Source organism: Bos taurus, chromosome 26 (genome assembly GCF_002263795.3).
Source record: "Bos taurus isolate L1 Dominette 01449 registration number 42190680 breed Hereford chromosome 26, ARS-UCD2.0, whole genome shotgun sequence".
NCBI lineage: Eukaryota > Metazoa > Chordata > Mammalia > Artiodactyla > Bovidae > Bos > Bos taurus.
In genome coordinates, this window is record NC_037353.1 from 16,310,765 (window position 1) to 16,331,265 (window position 20,501).

At 38.9% G+C, this 20,501-nt stretch overlaps 1 pseudogene; it reads right to left on the reverse strand.

The window, feature by feature from the left end:
* Positions 1-517: 517 nt before the first annotated feature.
* LOC100847963 (cytochrome P450 2C42-like) overlaps positions 518-20,501 on the reverse strand; it is a 36,861-nt pseudogene continuing 16,877 nt past the window's right edge.

Sequence of the window (20,501 nt, forward strand, 5' to 3'; positions counted from 1 at the left end):
AGATCTGTCTAGTCAAAGCTATGGTTTTTCAGTAGTCATGTATGAATGTGAGAGTTGGACTATATACAAGGCTGAGAGCCAAAGAATTGATGCTTTTGAACTGTGGTGTTGGAGAAAACTCTTGAGAGTCTTTTGGACAGCAAGGAGATCCAACCAGTCCATCCTAAAGGAAATCAGTCCTGAATAATCATTAGAAGGACTGATGCTGAAGCTGAAACTCCAATATTTTGGCCACCTGATGCAAAGAACTGACTCATTTGGGAAGACCCTGATGCTGGGAAAGATTGAAGGTGGGAGGAGAAGGGGACAACAGAGGATGAGATGGTTGGATGGCATCACTGAAGTGATGGACATGAGTTTGAGTAGGCTCTGGGGGTTGGTGATGGACAGGGAAGCCTGGGGTGCTGCAGTCCATGCGGTCACAAAGAGTTGGACGTGACTGAGCTACTGAACTGACTGAACTGAAACATATCATCATTAGCTATTTTATGTAGCTGTATCTGTAACTCTAGCATGGTACAGTAAAATATTTTATTTATTTATTTTTTTGTTGGTAACGTCTCTGCTTTTTATTTTTTAATTTTTTAATATAAATGTATTTATTTTAATTGGAGGCTAATTACTTTACAATATTGTATTGGTTTTGGCATACATCAACATGAATCCGCCACAGATGTACAGTAAAATATTTTAAAACCTTTCATTTTCAAGGATAACATATCCTAGTGTTAAATATATCACAAGAAAAACTCTCTAAATATCAGTTCAGTTCAGTTCAGCCGCTCAGTCATGTCCGACTCTTTGCGACCCCATAAATTGCAGCACGCCAGGCCTCCCTGTCTATCACCAACTCCCGGAGTTCTCTCAAACTCACATCCGTTGAGTCGGTGATGCCATCCAGCCATCTCATCCTCTGTCTTTCCTTTCTCCTGCCCCCAATCCCTCCCAGCATCAGAGTCTTTTCCAATGAGTCAACTCTTCGCAGGAGGTGGCCAAAGTATTGGAGTTTCAGCTTTAGCATCAGTCCTTCCAAAGAACACCCAGGACTGATCTCCTTTAGAATAGACTGGTTGGATCTCCCTGCAGTCCAAGGGACTCTCAAGAGTCTTCTCCAACAGCACAGTTCAAAAGCATCAATTCTTTGGCACTCAGCTTTCTTCACAGTCCAATTCTCACATCCGTACATGAATACTGGAAAAACCAGAGCCTTTACTACATGAACCTTTGTTGGCAAAGTAATGTCTCTGCTTTTGAATATGCTGTCTAGGTTGGTCATAACTTTCCTTCCAAGGAGTAAGCGTCTTTTAATTTCACAGTAACAATCTGCAGTGATTTTGGAGCCCCCCAAAATAAAGTCAGCCACTGTTTCCACTGTTTCCCATCTATTTGCCATGAAGTGATGGGACCAGATGCCATGATCTTAGTTTTCTGAATGCTGAGCTTTAAGCCAACTTTTTCACTCTCCTCTTTCACCTTCATCAAGAGGCTCTTTAGTTCTTCTTCACTTTCTGCCATAAGGGCGGTGTCATTTGCATATCTGAGGTTATTGATATTTCTCCCAGCATCTTTATTTCAGCTTGTGCTTGATCCAGTCCAGCATTTCTCATGATGTACTCTGTATACAAGTTAAATAAGCAGGGCCACAATTCACAGCCTTGATGTACTCTTTTCCTGATTTGGAGCCAGTCTATTGTTCCATGTCCAGTTCTAACCGTTGCTTCCTGACCTGCATACAGATTTGTCAGGAGGCAGGTCAGGTGGTCTGGTATTCCCATCTCTTTCAGAATTTTCCACAGTTTGTTGTGATCCACACAGTCAAAAGCTTTGCTATAGTCAATAAAGCAGACATAGATGATTTTCTGGAATTCTCTTGCTTTTTTAATGATCCAACAGATGTTGGCAATTTGATCTCTAGTTCCTCTGCCTTTTTAAATCCAGCTTGAACATCTGGAAGTTCACAGCTCACGTACTGTTGAAGCCTGGCTTGGAGAATTTTGAGCATCACTTTCCTGCTAAGTCACTTCAGTCGTGTCCGACTCTGTGCAACCCTGTAGACAGCAGCCCACCATGCTCCCCCGTCCCTGGGATTCTCCAGGCAAGGACACAGGAGCAGGTTGTCATTTCCTTCTCCAATGTATGAAAGTGAAAAATAAAAGTGAAGTCTCTCAGTCGTGTTCGACTTTTAGCGACCTCATGGACTGCAGCCTACCAGGCTCCTCTGTCCATGGGATTTTCCAGGTGAGAGTACTGGGATGGGTTGCCATTGCCTTCTCCAATTACTTTCCTAGCGTGGGACATAAGTGCGTTTGTGTGGTAGTTTGAATATTCTTTGGCATTGCCTTTCTTTGGGATTGGAATGAAAACTGACCTTTTCCAGTCCTGTGGCCACTGCTGACTTTTCCAAATTTACTGGCATATTGGGTGCAGCACTTTCACAGCATCATCTTTTGGGATTTGAAATAGCTCAACTGGGATTCCATCACATCCAGTAGCTTTGTCATAGTGGTGCTTCCTAAGGCCTACTTGACTTCACATTCCAGGATGTCTGGCTCTAGGTGAATTATCACCATCATGATTACTGGGTCATGAAGATCTTTTTTGTATAGTTTTCTGTGTATGCTTGCCACCTCTTCTTCATTTCTTCTGCTTCTGTTAGGTCCATACCATTTCTGTCCTTTATTGTGCCTATCTTTGCAAGAAATGTTCCCATGGTATCTCTATTATTTTTTAGTTTTTTAAGGAATATACATAGGAGAAATAACTCTGTATTGATACACACAAATCTTCTTTTTTAATTTTGTATGGAAGATCCCCTGGAGAAGGGACTGACTACCCACTCCAGTATACTTGTCTGGAGAATTCCATGGACAGAGGAGCCTAATGGATGGCAAAGAGTCAGACGCTACTCAGTGATTAACATTTTCACATAGTACTATGCACATAGAACAATTCAATATTTTATTTACAAACATAGTGGCCAATACAGATGTTACAGAATAAGAAGAAGAGAAGGTATATTTCTGCAGTGAAACTGCACAATCAATGAGGAGAGGTTAGAGCAGGCACTCTCAGAAAAGATGATGGGAAGCAGATGAATGATGCCGCAGATGAGAGGGAGTTGAAGACAGCATCACTGAAGAAGCCAGATGATCTAACATTCTTCACACAGGAATGAAACAGCTAGTAAGGAGGTGGCACAGAAAATAACCTATTGACAATTGGGGTGGTGTCAATGTCCTTTGGATCAACCACAGATTTCAAGGTAAATTTTTGTAAAATTGTGGTCAAGAATAAAAAGAGCTCCACGCAGGTCAGGCCCTCGTCGACATTTTAGGAATCAGTGAACTAAAATGGACCTAATGGGTGAATTTAATTCAGATGACCATTATATCTGCTACTGCAGACAAGAATCCCTTAGAAGAATTGGAGTAGCCCTCATAGTCATTCCCAATAGTGAGATGTTAACCTTCTCTCTCCTTCAGATCAGAAATGAAATAAAGATGAAAAAAAAGATATTAATCCAGACAGCAGGATAATATATATAGTAATCACAATTAGCCAGAGACAGATTTTTCAAAATGATATTAAAATTAGCAAGGTTGCTAGATATAAGCATATCAAAATGATAAAATCAATTGTATTTCCATATTCCAGATAAAAAATGGAAAAGTCATTAAAAAATTATAACAACAACAATAACCACCTTTGGAAAACTAAAAACAAACAAAAAAACATGCAAAACAATGTCTGAAAAAATTATTGAATAAAGTTAAATAAAGCCCTTTAAAATAGGGAGACTATATCACATTCATTAATTGCAAGATTCAGTGTGTCACGATGTTGTGTGTGTGTGTGTGTGTGTGTGAGAGTCACTCAGTTGTGTCCAATTCTTTGTGACCTCATGGACTGTAGACTGCCAGGCTCCTCTGTCCATGGGATTCTCCAGGCAAGAATACTGGAGTGGGTTGTCATTCCTTTTTCCTGTCTCATGGATTGAATCTAGGTCTCCCACATTGTGGGCAGATTCTTTACTGGCTGAGCCACCAGGGAATCCCTTAATGATATTAAATCTTTCCAAACTGATCTAAAATGGCACCTGGTTAAAAAGTCCAGCAGAGTGTTTTGACAAATTGATACTAACATTCAATGTGGACAGCAATGGTTAACCAAACAATATAAAAGAAACAGAAAAAAATGTGGAAGTCTTGCGTTACTACCTGTCAAAATCTGTTATAAAGCTTTACAGACTAAACTGGAAACAACACACAACCCATCAAGCCACCACACACGTGATTATTTTTACTTCTCTCACTTTGTGTTCATCGATGTTTGTACCCATATTTTTGTAAATAAGAACTTCAAGACCAGTGAGGTTACTATAAGAGAAAGCAATCTTACCTTGGGGATGAGGTAGTTTCTGAATTTAACGTCATGGGTCACTGCAAGGGGCAGGTTGGTGGGGATATCAAGTCAATATATCTCTGGATCTCGTGGACCACAGCATCCACATAGGGCATGTGGCTTCTGTCCTGCATGCAGGGGCTCTGGTCTCTGCCAATCATATGATCAATCTCTTCCTGGAACTTAGCTGATAAGAGGTAAATAAGAATGATGGAGAAAGAGGAAAATGCACACCACATTTCCATACCAATTCAGATATGTGAGGCATTATGAAGGTGTCCCAACATCATAGACACATAAACTATATGTCCAGAAATGCACCTAAATATAGAGAGATAACGGCCATAATACACATATAAGTCTCTTACAAACAAGGCTTAAGACGCATCTATACATACCTCTATATTAGCATATGTGATAAAACAAAGAGAAATGATGAAATGTTTCAAATATAAACAACATAAAGTCAAGAAATTATAGTCCTTGAAGAAAAAAACAAGAATTAAATATTAATTTTATATTAAAATAATATGGATTAAAAAGTTAAATTATAATATATCTGTTTTGTGTTGTGTATTGTGTGTGTGCAGTTTGCAATGATACTCACTTCATCCTCCAATCACCAAATGCCACCACTTTCAGCATTTTAGCAGTTTCTTTTAGAAATTCATGTCCTGTTTCTAAATAATGATTCTCTGTCTCTATTTATTATTTACCAATTTTTATAAACTATCTGATTTATTGGTATGAGAGTAGAGAATTTATATCTCCATCCCCACCTCATACAAAATATACACAAACAAATCCCTTTAATCCAAGTCCCCAATATATTTACACCACAAATTTTGACTGCTAGAATATTCATTTTAACATTATTCTGGCTAAATAAACAATGCCCCCAGTAAAACAATTATGATTGTGCTTCATATTTGGTACTTTCTTGGACCTAACCAATCCATAATATCTGTATTTTGAATAATACTCTGTAGTTTGATTTAGGATTATTTCCAAAGATGTTTCAAACTCTGAATAATAAGTACCCTATTATTTATAAGCCACAAATATACTTCATCACCTCTCTTTTGTTTTGGTGTATCCCCTCATCCCTGCTTTATCCATCTAATCCATTTAGAAGAAGATATTTTCCAGGCCTGCTCTCTAGCAACAGTACTGACACTTTCGTTCTCTTTCACGAGGTTTCCAAATTCATGGAGCCCATGACTTCCTCTGACATGATTTCAGGCATTTGGATGAGAAAAGGAAAAGTGTGTAAAAGTTTTGTCAAACATACAGGTCTAAAAATATCTTTTAAAAAATAAATACCCAGTTTGATAGTTGTTCTTAAATATGATGCTGTTGTGAACTCTGATCTTTATCTATGATTTGCTACATCTCTTTGAAAGTTTTTGTGATTTTCTCTTTTATCCTGGTGTTCTGATATCTCACAATCCAGTGAATTGGGGTGGATGTTTTTATTTCATTCACTCTGTTAGACATGTTGAGAGAATTTTCTGTCTACATAGCAAAACTTGGAAGACTTTTCTCCAGAGTCCTCACTCTCTGGAGTTTTCCTCTGGCTGCTGAATTTCAGGAAGCAGGATGGAGAAAGGAACTAAGAATCTCTGAATTTAAGAAGAGGATTCTTCCCTAACCTTTCCTCTATGCTGTGACCTCAGTCTTTTCTCCTGTCTCTGCCAGTGTCCTGAGTGCTTCTTAGATTCCCTTTCTCTATACAGCAAACCTCTCTCATCCTATTAGAGAAATAAAGTTAACTGATGAAAGGAGTTATCAAAAAGTCGTGGCTGGGAGAGCTACCTTTATCAGACTATGTCTCCTTCTATCATTTTTGAAATGAAGTACTTCCAAATATAGAACCTTACAGGATTCTAAGAATGTAAATGACTTCTCCTCATTATACAGCCTCCTACTCTGACATTTAGGCTATTAACTTCATCCTCTCTACTGACTTCATTATCACCTCTCAATATGCTCTCTGTGTTTCAGAAATTTGTTGAATATTTGTTAGCTGCTTCCTGACATCCTCTTCTCCAACTTTAAAAGGCTAATTCTCATATGTTATTGGTTATAGTCATTTTAGTGGTATTCTGACACTAAACAAGATGAAATGTATTTCTAAGCAGCTATGCATAACCACAAGCCTTTAAAAGTTAATTTCTAACAAAAAGTTCTTTATGAAAGATGAAATTGCCAACCCCTCAAATGTGTATTTTGGCAATAACCATTTTTCTGGAAAAAAAAACTTATGGAGTAATACAATTTCTTTATATACATATCTTAAGCCAATTTCTTGTGAATCTAACTTGTTAGAGAACTTCCTAGACTGTGGAAATTATATCAGGCAACCTCACTAAATTTTTACAATTTCCAATTATGCTTCAATAAGGAGAGTTACCGTTTTCCCATCCCTGGCTCTCTTTTTTTTTTTTAAATTTTTGGGCACACCCTGCAGCATGTGGGACGTCGGTTCCGTGAACAGGGATTGATTCCATACCCCTGCATTGGGAGGCATAGTCATAAGCACTAGATGGAAGCACTAGATCGGCGTGGGAATTCTGCCCATCTGGGCTTTCGAACACTGCATTTTTACAATGAGGGAACATCAGAGTGTCTTTCCATAATAAAACCAGTATGCAGCTCCAAGATGATTCATGCTGGCCATGGCTGTTACACATGACCTCGTGAAATCCAGACGCTGCTGTGTTGATGTTCCTATTATTCACAGTGTCTTCACTCCTCTCTGTCATCCTCCTGTATTATATAAAGATGCCCCCATTACCATCTGTTCATTAAATCTGAAAAAATTAAGCTGCTCAAACAGAGATTTAAATAATTCTCTGAGAGAAACAAAGTGCAATACATTAAAGCATGTTTCTATCATCTCTACTGAAGACACTATGCCCACCATGTATCATACCTGTGACCTCTGGGTGCTTCAGCAGCAGGAGGAGCCCATATCTCAGAGTGGTGCTTGTCATCTCTGTCCCAGCTCCAAACAAATCAGATACAGTGATCATCAAGTTTTCAACAGTAAATTCCAATTCTTGATTGTGTTTTTCCTAGGAATGATTTGATAACACTGTTTGACAACCTAATTTACCAGAATTGCAGTTAATCCAAAATAGCTCATAGTGTTTTAAAGTTAAGAAAGTGAAAATGAAAGTCACTTAGTTGAGTTCGACTCCTTGCTACCCCATGGAATATATATACAGCCCATGGAATTCTCCAGGCCAGAATACTGAAGTGGGTAGCCTTCCCTTTCTCCAGGGGATCTTCCCAACCGAGGGATAGAAACCAGGTCTCCCGCATTGCAGGTGGATTCCTTACCAACTGAGCCACAAGGGAAGCCCTTTAAAGTTAAAGCAACATATAAACAAAGGTGCATTTATAGAAAAAAAATTGTTGCTTTTTAGTCACTAAGTCATGTTTGATTCTTTGCGACCCCATGAACTATAGCTCACCAGACTCCTCTATCCATGGGATATCCCAGGCATGAATACTGGAGCAGTACTACCAATTCCTTCTCCAGGGGATCTTCCCAACCCAGGATCGAACCCGTGTCTCCTGCATTGGCAGACAGATTCTTTACCACTCGGCCACTAGGAAAGCCCAAGATAAAAACTACTGTACAGTAAAACACAACTACTGTAGATCTGTTGACTCAGACATCATTTTCTCTATCTTATTCCTCACTTGCTTAAAAAGTTACACTCAACAACCTCTTTTGCATTTAGGTAGGCTATGCAGCTTCGTTTTTGCCAATAAGATATAAGTAGAAGGCTAATGGTACACATCCTCTTCTTCTTACTTAAAACAAGTATTTGACAGAATGAGAGGGAAGGGATGGAAAAAGATACTCAATACAAATGGAAATCAAAAGAAAACTGGAGTAGCAATACTCATTTAGACCAAATAGACTTCTCATGCCAAAACTAAGACCTGGGGCAGTCAAACAAACAAACAAAAAATAATAAAACTAAGACTGTTACAAGAGACAAGGAAGGATATTACACAATGACCATGGGATCAAACCAAGAAGAAGATCTAGCAATTGTAATCATATATGAAGCCAACATAGGCTTCTTAAGCCAGCAGAAGCCAGCATCATATATAAAGAAAATGCTGCACTCAATATGCCAGCAAATTTGGAAAACTTAGCAGTGGCCACAGGACTGGAAAAGGTCAGTTTCATTCCAATCCCAAAGCATGCTCAAACTACCGCATAATTGCACTCATCTCATATGCTAGTAAAGTATTGCTCAAAATTCTCCAAGCCAGGCTTCAGCAATACGTGAGCTATGAACTTCCAGATGTTCACGCTGGTTTTAGAAAAGGCAGAGGAACCAGAGATCAAATTGCCAACACCCGCTGGATCATGGAAAAAGCAAGAGAGTTCCAGAAAAACATTTATTTCTGTTGGACTGGAAGAAGCACACGCTGGAATCAAGATTGTCGGGAGAAATATCAATAACCTCAGATAAGCAGATGACACCACCCTTATGGCAGAAAGCAAAGAGGAACTAAAAAGCCTCTTGATGAAAGTGAAAGAGGAGAGTGAAAAAGTTGGCTTAAAGCTCAACATTCAGAAAATGAAGATCATGGCATCTGGTCCCATCACTTCATATCAAATAGATGGAGAAACAGTGGAAACAGTGTCAGACTTTATTTTTTTGGGCTCCAAAATCACTGCAGATGGTGATTGCAGCCATGAAATTAAAAGACGCTTACTTCTTGGAAGGAAAGTTATGACCAAACTAGACAGCATATTGAAAACCAGAGACATTACTTTGCCAACAAAGGTCCGTCTGGTCAAGGCCATGGTTTTTCCAGTGGTCATGTATGAATGTGTGAGTTGGACTGTGAAGAAAGCTGAGCACTGAAGAATTGCTTTGAACTGTGGTGTTGGAGAAGACTCTTGAGAGTCCCTTGGACTGCAAGGAGATCCAACCAGTCCATTCTGAAGGAGATCAGCCCTGGGATTTCTTTGGAAGGAATGATGCTAAAGCTGAAACTCCAATACTTTGGCCACCTCATGCGAAGAGTTGACTCATTGGAAAAGACTCTGATGCTGGGAGGGATTGGGGACAGGAGAAGAAGGGAATGACAGAGGATGAGATGGCTGGATGGCATCACTGAATGGATGGACATGGGTTTGGGTAGACTGTGGCAGTTGGTAATAGACAGGGAGGCCTGGTGTGCTGCGATTCATGGGGTCGCAAAGAATCGGACAAGACTGAGCAACTGAACTGAACTGAATAGCCATAAAAGGGGAATTTGACAGTAACACAATAGTATTGGGAGACTTTAACGCTCCACTTACAGCAATGGACAGATTATCCAGACAGAAATTTAAGAAGGAAACACAAGCTTTAAATGACCCAGTAGACCAGATAGACTTAATTGATATTTATAGAACAATCCATCCAAAGGCAACAATATACACTTTCTTCTAAAGGCACGTGGAACATTCTACAGGATAGATCACAAATCAAAACTCAGTAAATCTAAGAAAACTGAAATCATATCAAACATCTTTTCTGACGACAAGGCTATGAAATCAGAAATCTAGCACTGGAAAAACTGGAAAAAACACAAACACATGGAGGCTAAACAATATAATACTAAATAACCAATTCATCACGGAAGAAATGAAAGAGGAAATAAAAAATGCCTAGAGACAAATTACCTCAAAAAACGACAATCCAAAATCTATGGAATGCAACAAAGCAGTTCTAAGAGGGAATTTTATAGCAATACAGTCTTACCTCAACAAACATGAAAAATCACAAATAAACAACCTATCTTTACACCTAAAGTAACTAAAGAAAGAAGAACAAACAGAAACCAAAATTAGTAGAAGGAAAAAATCATAAAGATTAGAGCAGAATTAAATGAAACAGAGATAAATAAAAGAATAACAAAGGCCAATTAAACCAAAGCTGATTCTTTGAGAAGATAAACAAAATTGATAAACCTTTAGACAGACTTATCAAGGAAAAAAACACAAAAAAACTCAAATCAATAAAATTATAAATAAAAAGATAAGTTACATGGGACACCATAGAAACACCAAGAGGATCAGAATGACTACTATCAGAAATTGTATGTCAATGAAATGGACAACATAGAAATGGACAAATGGTTAGAAAAGTACAACCTTCCAAGACTGAACCAGGAAGAAATAGAAAATATGAACAAATCAACACAAGTACTGAAACTAAACTGTGGCTAAGAATCTTCTAACAAACAAAAGTCCAGCACCAGATGGCTTCACAGCTGAATTCTATCAAACATTCAGAGAAGAGTTAACATCTACCCTTCTGAAATTCTTCCCAAAAATTGCAGAGGAAGGAACACTCTCAAGTTCATTCTCTCAGGCCACCATTGTCCTGACACCAAACAACAGGAAGATATCATACAAAAAAAATTATAGGCCAATATCACTGATGAACATAGACGCAAAAATTCTCAATTTTTTACCATCAAACTGAAACCAACTCATCAAGAGGATCACATACCGTGCATGATCAAATGGGATTTATCCCAGGGATGCAAGGATTCTTCAGTATACACAAATCAATCAATATGATGTATCATATTAAAAAAACTGAAGAATAAAAACCATATGATCATCTCAATAGATACAGAAAAAGCTTTTAAAAAAATTCCACACCCATTGATGATTAAAAACTCTCCAAAAAGTGAGCATAGAGGGAACCTACCTCAACATAATAAAGGCTATATATGACAAATACACAGCAAATATCATTCTCAATGGTGAAAAATGGAAAGCATTTTCTCTAAGACCAGGAACAAGATAAGGATGTCCACTCTTGGCACTACTATTCAACATAGTTTTTGAAGTTCTAGCTAGGGCAATCAGAGAAGACAAAGAAATAAAAGGAATTCAAACTGGAAAAGAAGTAAAACTGTCATTGTTTGCAGATGACATGATACTATACATAGAAAATCCTAAAGATGCTACCAGAAAACTACTAAAGCTCATCAATGAATGTGGTACAGTTGGAGGATACAAAACTAATATGCAGAAATATTCTGAATTCTTATACACTAACAACAAAAGATCAGAAAGAGAAATCAAGGATCAAATCTCGTTTACCATCACATCAAAAAGAATAAAGTACCTCGGAATAAACGTACCCTAGGAAGCAAAAGCAGAGAAGGCAATGGCACCCCACTCCAGTACTCTTGCCTGGAAAAATCCCATGGACAGAGAAGCCTGGTAGGCTGCAGTCCATGGGGTCACTAGGAGTCGGACACGACTGAGCAACTTCAGTTTCACTTTTCACTTTCATGCATTGAAGAAGGAAATGGCAACCCACTCCAGTGTCTTGCCTGGAGAATCCCAGGGACAGGGGAGCCTGGTGGGCTGCCGTCTATGGGGTCACACAGAGTCGGACACGATTGAAGCGACATAGCAGCAGCAGCAGCAGGAGGAGGCAAAAGACCTGTACTCAGAAAACTATAAGATACTGATGAAATAAATCAAAGATGACACAAACAGATGGAAAGATACACCATGATCATGGATTAGAAGAATCAATATTATGAAAATTACTTTACTGCCCAAAGCAATCTACAATTCAATGCAACCCCTACCAAGTCAACAAGGCATTTTTCACAGAATTAGAACAAAATTTTACAATTTGTATGGAAACACAAAAGACCCCAAACAGCCAATGCAACCTTGAAAAAGAACAACAGAGCTGGAAGAGTCAAGCACGCTGACCTCAGGCTATACTACAAAGTTACAGTAATCAAGACAGTATGGTGCTGGTACAAAAACAGAAATATATATCAATGAAATAGGGTAGAAAGTACAAAAATAACCCCACGGACCTATGGTTACCAAATCTATGACAGAGAAGGCAAGAATGCACAATGGAGAAAAGACAGCTTCTTCAATAAGTGGTGCTGGGGAAATTGAACAGCTATATGTAAACTAATAAAATTAGAACACTCCCTAACACTATACACAAAAATAAACTCAGAATGGATTGTTTGTGTAAGTCACTCTGTCATGTTTGACTCTTTGTCATCCCATTGACTGTAGCCTACCAGGTTCCTCTGCCCATGGAATTCTGCAGGCAAGAATACTGACGTGGGTTGCCATGCCCTTCTCCAGGGGATCTTCCCTATCCAGAGACTGAACTCAGGTCTCCCGCATTGCAGGCAGATTTTTTACCATCTCAGCATAAGGCCGGATACTATGGAACTCTTAGAGGAAAACATAGGTAGAACATTGATGTAAATCACAGCAAGATCTTTTTTGATTCACCTCCTAGAGTAATGGAAATAAAAACAAACAAACAAAAAAAAAATAAATGGAACTGAATTAAACTTAAAAGTTTTTGCACAGCAAAGGAAACCATAAACAAGATGGAAAGGTAACCCTCAGAATGGCAGAATGTATTTGCAAATGAAGCAACTGTCAAAGTATTAATTTCTAAAATACACAAGGAGCTCATGCAACTGAGTATCAAAAAACAAATTTAAAAAATGGACACAAGATATGAAGAGACATTTCTCCAAAGAAGATATACAGATGGCCAAGAGGTACAAGAAAAGATGCTCAACATCACAAACTATTAGAGAAATGTAAATCAGAACTACAATGGAGTATCATCTCACACCAGTCAGAATGGCCATCATCAAAAAAAACCTACCATCAATAAAGGCTGGAGAAAGTGTGGAGAAAAGGGAACCTTCTTACACTGTTGGTAAGAATGTAAATTGGTATATTCGCTATGGAGAACAGTATGAAAGTTCCTCAGAAAACTAAAAATAGAACTACCATATGACCCAGCAATCGCACTCGTGGGCATATACCTGGAGAATACCAAACCACAATTCAAAAAGATACATGTACCCCAATGTTCATTGCAGCATTATTTAGAACAGCCAGGACAGGAAGTAACCTAAATCAACAGAGGAAGGGATAAATAAGATGTGGTAAATATAGACAATGAAATAATATTCAGCCATTAAAAAGAGTGAAATAATGCCATGTGCACAACATGGATGGACCTAGAGATCACCATACTGAGTGAAGTAGGTCAGAGAAAGACAAATAATATATGATATTGCTTTTATTTGGAATTTTAAAAAGGGTGCAAATGAACTTATCTACAAAACAGAAATAGAGTCATGGATGTAAAATATAAACTTATAGTTACCAGGGGATGGGGCTGGAGGTGGGGGCTAGGGATAAATCATGAGATTGGGACAGACACATACACACTACTATATATAAAATAGATAATTAATAAGGACTACTGTATAATACAGGGAAATCTATTCAATAGTCTATAATGGCCTATATGGGGAAATAATCTTAAAAAGAGTGGATATATGTATATTCACAACTGATTCACCTTGCTGTTCACCTGAAACTAGCATAACATTGTAAATCAATTATACTTCAATAAAATTAAAAAAAAAAAACAAGTATTTGAAAAGTTGATAAGGTACACATGATCTTGGGACAAGAGGATGTTACCATCAAATGGGGCCTATATATTAAGAATGGGTAAAGAAAAATGGAAGGCATTTAAAACTCATATGTTTTGGGGCTACTATAGTATCCCTATATTGACACATGACAAGACTCTGTATATGAGGCAATTAAACCCACTATTTGTTAAAGCCACTGTTAACAACTTTTCTCTTATTTTTAGATGAACACAATCTTAATTATTAGAAATAGCTAACTTAGGGCCATATTATAAAGGATGTTATAAGCCTGAATTAACATTTCATAATTCTTTTCTTTGTTAAAAATGTATATAAACCTCAAATTGTCTATGTATTCACTATGAAATTGAAATTTTGCAAAGGCTAATATTGTAGCACAACTTAAAATGAATGACAGTGAGTGAATGGATTCACAAAGACCATACAGGGCCATCACAATTGTATTCCTCATGCAATGCAATGAACAGTTTGATCTAGGAAACAAATATAGAATGAATTGAAACATACAATCTGAATTGCCACTACGTTCATGAAGACGAAAATTTGGGACATTCACTGTCCTTAAGGCAAAAGGACAGACAGGGGGTAAAGCAAATGCCAAGACTGACAGACTAATGGAATAGAGCTCTTGTCACTTGGAAACTGGGAGAGAAAAAGCACTTGAAGTACAAGGAATATTGGTTTAGGACTGAGGAGATAGATGATGGTACATAGAATAGACAACAACGAGACAGTTTCAAATACTAAATAGAAGGAATTGTTAACATGCAAAAAAGTATTTTTTTGCAAAACCATCCCTAGGCCAGTATTAATTTTAGGATGCATTTGCAATCTCCAGGGGTCCAATGCCATGTCTAATATTAAGTAATAAATGCATTCAAGGCAGACTAAACAATCTGAATGTGTGTACTTGTTAGAAAAAGTATCATTGCCCTTGGCTTCACACAAGATATGAGCTTGTCAATTCAAAATTAATCTAAAGAAAAGCAGTACAAATCTAAAGAAAAGCAGTGCACTCATAAAACAATATTAGTATTTCTATTTCTTGAGTTGGATTTAGAGATAAAGTGGTTATGTGTACACAGCCTATCTTTATTAGATTACACAAAACACTGCTGAAAGGAATTGTTAAAACAGTATTGAAAGAAATAAAAGAAAACATATAAATTAAAAAAACCTTTCTTGACATAGATCAAAAGTCAGTATTGTTATGATAGCATCACTGGATTAATGTAACAAAGAAGGCAGAGAAGTTGTTTCAGAAACTTCCTCTACTGAAACAGCTATTGTCTAAGGACAGAGTGAGAAACGATGTTAGTACTCTGGAAACTAGTTAGACACTAGTCTAATGCAACCAATGTACTTAAATAAAAATGTCTGATATATGACATTTCACATGCTGCCTAACATTCTTCACAACCCAGTTCCAAGGCCGAGAGTTGTAGGAAGTGTGGACTATGTTTGTGGTGCAGCCAATGGATCTCAGAGTAGGAAACTGGACCATATTCTTCTACATTGGGATTGTGTGGTTGGATCTCAGACAGGCTGGCGCAGAGAACACTGAAAATATTGAGAGAATCCCTTCTTTTCCTATTTATACTTAGGTTCAGGTATTTAAGAGAATCTCTGTAAGTTCACTATCTAACTATGGAGATAACAGAGAGGCAAGTGACTACACAGGATAAGAAAGTAGTCTTGGCAAAATTAATCTGGAAAAGTTACTACATGAATGAATACAGTTCAGTTCAGTTCAGTTCAGTCGCTCAGCCATGTCTGACTTTTTGCAACCCTATGAATCATGTTACATGATTCATGAATCATGTTCATGAATCATGTTACATGAATCATGTTACACCAGGCCTCCAAGTCCATCACCAACTCCCAGAGTTCACCCAAACTCATGTGAATCGAGTCGGTGATGCCATCCAGCCATCTCATCCTCTGTCGTCCCTTTCCCTCCCCCTCCCAATCCCTCCAGCATCAGGGTCTTTTCCAACGAGTCAACTCTTCGCATGAAGTGGCCAAAGTACTGGAGTTTCAGCCTCAGCATCAGCCCTTCCGAAGAATACCCAGGACTGGTCTCCTTTAGGATGGACTGGTTGGATCTCCTTGCAGTCCAAGGGACTCTCAAGAGTCTTCTCCAACACCACAGTTCAAAAGCATCAATTCTTCGGTGCTCAACTTTCCTCACAGTCCAACTCTCACATCCATACATGACCACTGGAAAAACCATAGCCTTGACTAGACGGACCTTTGTTGGCAAAGTAATGTCTCTGCTTTTGAATATGCTATCTAGGTTGGTCATAACGTTCCTTCCAAGGAGTAAGCATCTGTTCATTTTAGGGCCGCAATCACCATCTGCAGTGATTTTGGAGCCCCAAAAAATAAAGTCTGACACTGTTTCCACTGTTTCCCCATCTATTTGCCATGAAGTGATGGGACCTGATGCCATGATCTTCGTTTTCTGAATGTTGAGCTTTAAGTCAACTTTTTCACACTCCTCTTTCACTTTCATCAAGAGGCTTTTTAGTTCCTCTTCACTTTCTGCCATAAGGGTGGTGTCATCTGCATATCTGAGGTTATTGATATTTCTCCTGGCAGTCTTGAGTCCAGCTTGTGCTTCCTCCAGCCCAGCATTTCTCATGATGTACTCTACATATAAGTTAAATAAGCAGGGTGACAATATACAGCCTTGACGTACTCCTTTTCCTGTTTGGAACCAGTCTGTTGTTCCATGTCCAGTTCTTTTGTTGTTGTTGTTGTTGTTGTTTTTTATTCTTTCTAATCTCATAGCAATAGATCAATACAGGCCCATAGTAAATACCAAGGGAAGTCTCAATTAGGGTGTTTCATTATATTAAGGCTTTGAATGATAATATCATGTGTCCAGTTCATATTATTAAAGTTATGGTTAATCTTTCCTGAACTACATCTGCTGTACTTCCTTTCAGAAGGGACTAGGAGAACAATTTTTATGTGCATGAATAAAGTTTACCAGTACTCTTGCCTGGAGAATCCCATGGATGGAGGAGTCTGGTGGGCTGCAGTCCATGGGGTCACTAGGAGTCGGACACAACTGAGTGACTTCACTTTCACTTTTCACTTTCATGCATTGGAGAGGGAAATGGCAGCCCACTCCAGTGTTCTTGCCTGGAGAATCCCAGGGATGGGGGAGCCTGGTGGGCTGCCGTGTATGGGGTCGCACAGAGTCGGACACGACTGAAGTGACTTAACAGCAGCAGTGAGACCTTTTGGTTTGGGGGACTCAGTTTTATTGGCTCAAAGTTGGGGAATGACATTAGCTATTTGATTCTTCAAGACCCCTCAGCTGACAGTTATTGTTTAGTCACTAAGTTGTGTCCAACTCTTTACAACCCGGTGGACTGTAGCATGCCAGGCTCCTCTGTTAATGGGATTTCCCAGGCAAGAATACTGGAGTGGATTGCCATTTCCTTCTCCAGGGGATCTTCCTGACCCAGGGATTGAATCCACATCTCCTGCATTGGCTGGCAAGTTCTTTTGCCACTGAGCCATCAGGGAAGCCCACAGTTGACAGATTAGATTGTAAATGATACAAGGGACAGAGCTCTGACAAGGCCTCACAATGATAAAGTGTTGGGGCCAGAGACAGGCAAAAAAGAAATAGGAATCTCAAATCCCTGTCACAGGGATCTCTCAGTTTTCAACACTAATCACATCCATATTCCCAGAATAAGAGAGAAAATCTCCACTTTCCTACCCATCTAGCCTTTCCCCTGCACTGCTCCTGTGTTCACCTTCTTTAGAGCTGGTTTCTCTTCCTTTGATTCATATTATTTCTTGGTTTGCTTTGACCACTTAGAACACAGAGTCAGCAAGAAGTCTTTGGGGGTGAGGAGAGACGATACCAGTCTGGGAGAATCAGAGCTTTTGCCTGTGAAGTGCATTACCCTGCTGTTCCCTGTTACTAGCCATAGGAAATCAAGAAAAAGGGATTCGGTGTCAGATGAAGAAAAGAGTGAAAGAGAGGAAGCATCAAGTGTCTTTTTTATCTCCCAGGGATCTATGGGGGTCTCTCTCTCTCTGAAAGACACGGCAAAATATGAGGGCAAGTGACAAAGCCCTGTCACATGTAATTTCAAGTTTGGTAGCAGGAGAACAGATTGAATGACATGTAAACTTTCCTCACTGAGACTTGGAGTCACATGCCACTTGTTCCCAGAAACACAATCATAAACATGTCCAGTTCTAACTGTTGCTTCCTAACCTGCATATAGGTTTCTCAAGAACCAGGTCAGGTGCTCTGGTATTGCCATCTCTTTTAGAATTTTCCAGTTTCTTGTGATCCTAGTTTCTATATTCCCATCTCTTTAAGAATATTCCTCAATTTGTTGTGATCCACACAGTCAAAGGCTTTGGCATAGTCAATAAAGCAGAAATAGATGTTTTTCTGGAACTCTCTTGCTTTTTTGATGATCCAGCAGATGTTGGCAATTTGATCTCTGGTTCCTCTGCCTTTTCTAAAACTAGCTTGAACATCAGGAAGTTCACGGTTCACATATTGCTGAAGCCTGGCTTGGAGAATTTTGAGCGTTACTTTACTAGCCTGTGAGATGAGTGCAATTGTGCGATAGTTTGAGCATTCTTTGGGATTGGAATGCAAACTGACCTTTTCCAGTCCTGTGGCCACTGCTGAGTCTTCCAAATGTGCTGGCATATTGAGTGCAGCACTTTCACAGCATCATCTCTCAGGATTTGAAATAGCTCCACTGGAATTCCATCACCTCCTCTAGCTTTGTTCATACTGACACTTTCTAAGGCCCACTTAAGTTCACACTCCAGGGTGTCTGGCTCTAGGTGAGTGATCACACCATCGTGATTATCTTGGTCATGAAGATCTATTTTGTACAGTTCTTCTGTGTATTCTTGCCACCTCTTCTTAATATCTTCTGCTTCCATTAGGTCCATAGCATTTCTGTCCTTTATCAAGCCCATCTTTGCATGAAATGTTCCCTTGGTATCTCTAATTTTCTTGAAGAGATCTCTAGTCTTTCCCCTTCTGTTGTTTTCCTCTATGTCTCTGCACTGATCGCCAAGGAAGGCTTTCTTATGTCTCCTTGCTATTCTTTGAAACTCTGCATTCAAATGGGAATATCTTTCCATTTCTCCTTTGCTTTTCACTTCTCTTCTTTTCACAGCTATTTGTAATGCCTCCTCAGACAGCCATTTTGCTTTTTTGCATTTATTTTCCGTGGGGGTGGTCTTGATCCCTGTCTCCTGTACAATGTCACGAACCTCCATCCATAGTTCATCAAGCAGTCTGTCTATCAGATCTAGTCCCTTAAATGTATTTCTCACTTCCACTGTATAATCATAAGGGATTTGATTTAGGTCATACCTGAATGGTCTAGTGGTTTTCCCTACTTTCTTCAATTTAAGTCTGAATTTGGCAATAAGGGGTTCATGATCTGAGCCACAGTCAGCTCCCAGTCTTGTTTTTGCTGACTGTATAGAGCTTCTCCATCTTTGGCTGCAAAGAATATAATCATTCTGATATCGGTGTTGACCATCTGGTGATGTCCTTGTGTAGAGTCTTCTCTTGTGTTGTTGGAAGAGGGTGTTTACTATGACCAGTGCATTCTCTTGGCAAAACTGTATTAGTCTTTACCCTGCTTCATTCCTTTTTCCAAAGCCAAATTTGCCTGTTACTTCAGGTGTTTCTTGACTCATATGCATATATTAAAATGCATCAGTCAAGGAGTTAACAGTAATCAGAAGGCAGCTGAATCAGGGATACAGGGTCCAAATTAATGGAATTGTTATTAAAGAATTTTATGATAGAAAAAATGGTATATATTTTATGCATCCTTTTTTTTTTTTTTTTAAGGCAGAAAAAGCCTTAAAAAGCCTTTTTTTTTTTTAAGGCTTCATTCCATATTCCAAGGCCAAATTTGCCTGTTACTCCAGGTGTTTCTTGACTTCCTACTTTGCATTCCAGTCCCCTATAATGAAAAGGACATCTTTTTTGGGTGTTAGTTCTAAAAGGTCTTGTAGGTCTTCATAGAACCATTCAACTTCAGCTTCTTCAGTGTTACTGGTTGGGGCATAGGCTTGGATCACCGTGATATTGAAAGGTTTGCCTTGGAAATGAACAGAGATCATTCTGTCATTTTTGAGATTGCATCCAAGTACTGCATTTCAGACTCTTTTTTTTTTTTTAATTTAAATTTATTTATTTTAATTGGAGGCTAATTACTGTACAATATTGTATTGGTTTTTGCCATACATCAACATGAATCCACCACGGGTGTACCCGTGCTCCCCATCCAGATACCCCCTCCCCCTCCCTCCCCGTACCATCCCTCTGGGTCATATGATGGCTACTTCATTTCGCCTAAGGGATTCCTGCCCACAATAGTAGATATAATGGTCATCTGAGTTAAATTCACCCACTCCAGTCCATTTTAGCTCGCTGATTCCTAGAATGTCAATGTTCACTCTTGCCATCTCCTCTTTGACCACCTCCAATTTGCCTTGATTCATGGACCTGACATTCCAGGTTCCTATGCAATATTGCTCTTTACAGCATCGGACCTTGCTTCTATTAC